General features: G+C 31.9%; 1 non-coding gene across 1 annotated transcript; it reads left to right on the forward strand.

Moving 5' to 3' along the window:
• The first annotated feature begins 6,205 nt into the window (after window positions 1–6,205).
• On the forward strand, window positions 6,206–6,324 carry LOC111730213. Its single transcript, XR_002776600.1, has one exon. It is a non-coding gene; the product is annotated as a 5S ribosomal RNA (ribosomal RNA).
• Window positions 6,325–6,766: the final 442 nt, after the last annotated feature.

Genomic DNA, 6,766 nt, shown 5'->3' on the forward strand with positions numbered 1-6,766 from the left:
TAATAATGATTTTACTTATTCCAATTAAAATACAATTTCTCCTACCTCTGTGAGCCCCTTGAATAAGCAACAGAAAAGGAACCACAGTACACAGCTCTAGCCTTTTCACTTTAATTAACCCTGTTGATCTGCTTCTAGCTCATCCCTCTGACTTAACTACTAACTACATTTCTCACAGGGTCAGTTACTTTGCTGAGAATCATCTATAACAGTTAATTCTTAAACTTTAGCATGCATCAGAATCACCTGAAAAGCTTATTAAAACAAAAATGGCAGGACCCCAACCCCAGAACTTCTCATTAAGTAGGTCTGGGTGTGGCTAGAAAATTTTCATTTTTAACTAGTACTCAAATATTGCTGATTCTGCTAGTCTGGGGACAACATTTTGAGAACCACATATCTTAGAATGTCTGGATGATGGCTATCTCCCTTTGTTATGTCTTCCTTACAGATGGACCTGAGGAAACTGAGGTGGAAGTTTTCCACAGAATAAGATAAGCAATGGGACTAAGGGCCTGCAAGCTATGTAGGCCCAGCTGTGGAAGTGAGCAGTTGTCAGAGGAAGTGTACTGAAGAGTTTTTGAAGCAATATTTCAAACTTAAAATTTGACAAAATGAAAAAGAGAAACTAATAAAAGAGATAGAGGTAGAGACAAAGATAAAGATAGAAAATAGAGAAGATAAAAAGGAGAGAAGGAAAAGGAAGAAGAAGGGAGAAGAGACTTGGAACAATTAAGATGCTGACATCTGTAGAAATTCAGAAAGTATAGGGAACGCCAGAAATGCCTGAAGGAACCAGCTGAAGCTGATTTGGAGAATCTGGTGTTTGCAGTAAATTTTCCTATGGTATTTATGGATTCAGATATAGAGAGAATTATATGGGGCTGTGAGAGAGGCAATAAAGAAACTAACACAAAGCAGAGAGCTTCCATCCCCATCATGTTTAGAGACTTTCATATAATAGTCAGATTCCTTCAGCTAAAATCTGTATTAGTTTTCTAGGGGTGTATTAATAAAGTACAATGAAATTGGTGGCTAAAACAAAATAAATTTATTCTATTACAGTCCTGGAGGCTAAAAGTCCAAAATCAAGGTGAGTACAAGGCTGTGCTCTCTCCAGAGGCTCTAGGGGAGGATCCCTCTTGGCCTTTTCCTAGCTTCTAGAGGTTGCCTAAAATCCTTGGCATTTCTTGGCTTACAGTTGCATCACTCTAGTCTTTGCCTGTGTCATCACATGGCATTCTCCCAGTGTCACCCATTTTTCATGTTGTTCTGTGTCTTCTACTGCTGTTATTATGAAAGTGAACTTTAAAAGAAAAACATTAGTAAAATATTTTAAGTGGAGGAACTAACTGAATCTTTACTTTTGGCTGTGATCCTCCAAAAAGTTGTTCTTTGCAAATCATCATTTGTAACCTACTTGTTAAATCCTCATGTTGTCTCACCTGCTTACTCTATACTCTTTACCCTTTCATTAAGCTAAAATTGAGAGTTTCCAATTCTCTACCTCAACTCTTTAGTCAGGTATAAAGTCTACCAAAACTAATGAACTAATGAACTTTGATAGGAACATGTAAACTCCTCACATCTCAGGAATTAATAATAATAACCAAAAGTTTACATATATTTAATGCTTATTACATATATTTAATCTTTGTTACAGTGTTTTATATATTAACAAACTGATTTAATATCTATTTTTGAAATAATGCACCCTCCCACCCTGCATGATCATTCTAATGCCAGTGAAAGGTGAGATAGCTATCCTGAAAGATGATATAGTCAATAAATGGAATGGGCAAAATATAATTCTGCATCTGATAGGTGTTTTGTTTGCATTTTTCAAACAACACTGAGTAGGTGATTATCCACTCTTTATTGCCTGCCTTATTTATCATTTTTGTTTGTATCTGCCTTATATAATCTGATTCATGTGAAAATTTGAAATAAGGGGAATAATTAATATAATTTTTGTTTTGCTAGAATATGACAATATCCCAAATTTTGAGTTGTATGTATATGTCTGTGTTTGTGTAAAGGCACATCTGTCTGTAGAAATTCCTGAGTTTAATGAAATTATTTATATTGGGTAAAAAGTGATTTTTAATATTAGACTTTTATCATTATGGCAATAAAATTAGTTATAGTATAAGCCATTTTAAATAACTCCTGGTTTCTATCAAATGTTATTGATTTTTTTTATTTGATGAAAATATTTTAAATTTTGCAGAAGTTTATCCAACCAGAGCCATTTTAGTGCCATAGCCTGCCTCTCATGTCAAAGTTCTTTTTACAGCTATATATTTTATAACAGGTTTATGGGAGAGTCTGATCTTTGTTGGGTACACACTTGAAAAGGATTTTCTTTCTTTAATAAATATCCTCAACTGTGCAATGCCAAATCTTCCTTCCCACAGGTAGCAGATTTCTTAATGACTTCTTGGGTAGATTTTATAACTTATTTCTTCTTTGTTATTAAAAAGTCTAGTCTAGTTTACAACTCAATCTCATATCCTTCCTCATTACAACTCAGGCCTGATTTGGGGCTAAGGACTGGAGTAAGAAGGAAGTGCCACTTGCTCTCTCATTTCCTTATTATCACGTAGAGTCAAATGGAAGTTTATTGTATGTCTCTCTGGGACATTTCCCCATCATCTTTCTTACTCTTTTATTTCTGTAGCTACTATAAGAAGAGATAAAGAGTAAAAGGACAAGAATCCCTTTATTGGGTTTTCAAGAACAATGCTTTGTTTCTCTTACTGTCAACTGCTTTATTCTCCTGGATCATGCTCATAGACTATCAAAATCCTTAATGACAGAAGTTTAACTATTGGCTTTCTAACGAAGCACCTGGATAAGTTCCTTGGAGGTTCTATGTAGAACACACTCACTGTAAATTTTCCTCATTTATTACTTATATTCATTTAACACTAACATAGTTCTTACTTTGTGCTAAGTCCTGTTCTACAAGCTTTGTAAATATAATAATCTGAATATCATATGAATTAGGTACTTTTATTATTTAGATGGGGAAACTGAAGCACAGTGAAACTGAACTACTTGTGTAGGATCACATTGCTAGTAATTGGTTGACCTGGTATTTGAAACCACATAATCTGGCTCCAGTATCTTTGCTCTTTACTATGTTTGTCTGCCTACATGTGGTTGTCTCTTGCTTGAGACAATTTAACAGGAAGTTGGTAGTAATTGTCTGGAGCCAAAGGTTTTCTAGACTAAAGATATAATTTTATAGTTTTGGAGTCATCAGTATATATTTTTGATTTTTGAATTCTGTGTGGATGAGATCTCTTGAAGGGAGGACCCAACTGAGGACAATGATAATATTTAAGAAGCACAGAAAGATTTTAGAGATGAAGACTTTAAAGAACCAGAGAGGTCAGAAAGTTTAGTGTCTACAACACATAGAGACATGGACATACCCAGCAAGCCAATTGCTTGTTGCTCATTCCAATCTCACTCTCTAACTATTTCTCATTCATTCAGAGAAGAGGCTAAACACTTACTTGGGGGCATGTTGGAAAAAGACATAACCTCAGTTTGCATAACTCTCAGCAAAACAAAAGACTTAGAGTTAACAAAACCTACCTCCTTAAAACATCGTTGTCATTAGAGAAGGAGTCAAAGGCAATTTCCCTCAGACTTGAGCAGTTTAATCAATAATGTATCTAGGAGAAGTCTTGGAAATTCATTTTTCTTCTTATCACATATTCAGTGATATTTTAGTGTTCTTTATATATTGGCATACTGAATGAGCAACTGTCTGCCTGGCCTGAGTCTGCATTGAACCCTGAAGTCACTGGAGCCAAAGATTTGAGCGGTTTCAAATGGAAATGAACAGCTGCAAAATGTTCAAATATGTCCAGTGGATAAAGAATTGGGAAATTAGATTCTGTAATTAGAAGGCCATTCTGGTTTTGCAAGAGGAAATTGAGGTCATTCATTTCCCAGCTGCACCTCATGCCATTGTTAAAATTTGACGTTTCAATATTTAATTCATTTTGAATTTTTTCATATGATGTGAAATGCAGTTTCAAATTCATTTTTGTTTTGATGGTTACCCAGGTTTTCTAAAACCTTTTATAGAATGAGCTATTTTTTCCTTCCTGAGAGCTAAACATTTTTGTATATTAAAGTATCATAAATATATGCATATATTTCTGGCTTTTTCTAATTTGATAGTCTATTAATGTGCTATCTTATTTTACTTATGGAAGTTTTATAGTATATTTCAATATTAGGAGGCTAAGGCTACTCATTACACTTATTTTAAAGAATTTTCTTGGCTATTCATGTTTATTTCCTATATGGTATTTAGATTGTTTAATTCAAAAAAACTTTTTAATTGATACATTACATTATAAATCTAGTCTTCTTCCTTCATTAGTGTTTTAAAGTTTCTAGTCAAAGTCCTTATTTATTTCTAGTTAAGTTTATTTGTAGGCACTGTATATTTTTTTGTACTCTTGTAAGTGGGGTCTCCATTATAATTTTATTTTACTAAATCTTTTTATCGGTTGTTGTTGGTTAATTGAATTGCTTATATTTTTATGTATTTTGACCAATGAAAATCTTCAATATGGTTCAAACTATTTTATTTGAAAGCTATTTATTTATGCATATTAATCTATATGCTGAGTTATTTCTTATAATTTTAATTTTTTTCTCTCTTATTCCCTATGTTGTACTCTACATCCCTGTGACCGTGTACTTCTTCATCCCTCACCTGTTATTGATAACATATTGCTCTTATAACTCTGAATTCTGTCTGCAGACATTTTACAATGGATCATCTTATTATGAATCATAAATAATATTGATCTGTAGTATTTTTATGCAGTATTTAACATGTTTTGGTATCTGTTGTGCTTTGAAAAATATAATTTAGTTATTTTTTAAATTATGATCTAAAGGAGTTTAAATATCTTTGAAATGACCTATTTGTTAAGGATTTTTATAAATTTCCTATGTAAAACCAAGGCCTAGAATTTTTGGTAGGAAGTCTTATTTTAACAACATAATTTTTTATGTGGAAATTGACATGTTTGGGATATTATTCCAAATGCAATGTTTCCATTTTTCTAGAAAAACATTTATTTTATTCAGGTTTTCAAATTCATTTTATTATTGAGCAAAGAAACTTTTATAGTGCTCCTAATTTTCTAATTTTTGTTTTTTATTCCATATTTTAAAATTTTTTGTATTTATTTATCCTTTTTTTATGACTAGTTTGGTTAGTAGTTTCTTGACTATACGATTATTTTGAGAACTAGTTTTAAATTTTATTGGTTATACTTTTTTCAGGTTTATAGTTTCTTTTATCATTAATAATTCCTCTGTTTTTCTTTGGCTTAGTTTGTGATTTGTTTTCTAACTTATTAAATCTAGTAGCTTAATTATTTCTTTTAATTGACATAAAATTTATAGCTATGGATTATGTTTATATGGCTTTAGCTATATCCTATAGGTTTCAATATAGAACATCTTCATTTAAATATTTTCTAGATTTTGTAACATATTGATTTGATTCTCTTTAGTGAAAAATTGTTTATGAAAAGTATCATTATTTATTTTTGGTGGGGTATTTTGGTTTTCTGATTTTTTATGTTAAAGATTTCTAGTTTTACTTCTCTTTAATCAGATAATATCTTTATAATATTTACATTTTGGGATTATAGAAGCTTTTTTAATAGTGGAGATTCTGATCATGCTTATTGTTTTGTGAACATGTAGGTAGTAATTTTTCACATGTAGAGTTAAATAGATTTCATTGAGACCTATCACATTCACAATGTTTGTTAGATCATCTGTCTTTACTTTTGATTATTATTTTCATATTATTTATCCACTTATCAGTCTGGACTAAAGAAATGAATTAAATTTTCTCACACTAGGGATTTTTAAAAATATTCCTTTGCGTCTATAGTTTTGCTTTATAATATTGACTTTGTTATTCTTAGTAAATAAATATTCTAAACTATTAAAACTTTAATGTTAACAGTCATCTTGAGCATCAAAGTAACTTTCTAATCTCTTTTAATGATTTTATGACATGAATTTAGCTTCTCCCCTCCACCAAATTTAATGAGGAATAATTGACGAATATAATTGTATATATTTAAAGTATACAATGTGATGATTTGATGTTCATATACATTCTGGAACAATTACTAAGATTAAGATAATTGTCTATGGCCATACCACCCTGAACCAGCCCGATCCCGTCTGATCTCGGAAGCCAAACAGGGTCGGGCCTGGTTAGTACTTGGATGGGAGACCACCTAGGAAGACCAGGTGCGGTAGGCATAAAAAATAAAATTAAAAAATAAGAGATTGGAAACTGACAAGGTCCTTGCAATCTGTGAAGCAACCAACCAGGGTTGCCTCGCCTAAAATAAAAAAAAAAGGTAATTAACACATCCATCCCTTTATATAGTTAACTCTTTCATCTGTGTGTGTATGAGTGTGTGTTTGTGTGTATGTGTGTGTGAATGAATGCTTAAGAAGTTCTACTTAGATCCACAGAACTTACCTTTTATATTTGAAAGTTTGTATCCTTTGACCTCTATCTCCCCATTTCTCCCTCCCCTCAATCCCTGGTAACCACCTTTCTATTTGTTCCCATGATAATAGATTTTTTTTTTTTTTAAGATTCCACATATAAGTGATACCATACAGTATTTGTTTGCCTTAGTTGACTTACCATGTTGTCACAAATGTCAGGATATCTTTCTTTTTTATTGCTGAA

This window comes from Pteropus vampyrus, unplaced genomic scaffold, assembly GCF_000151845.1.
Source record: "Pteropus vampyrus isolate Shadow unplaced genomic scaffold, Pvam_2.0 Scaffold9, whole genome shotgun sequence".
NCBI lineage: Eukaryota > Metazoa > Chordata > Mammalia > Chiroptera > Pteropodidae > Pteropus > Pteropus vampyrus.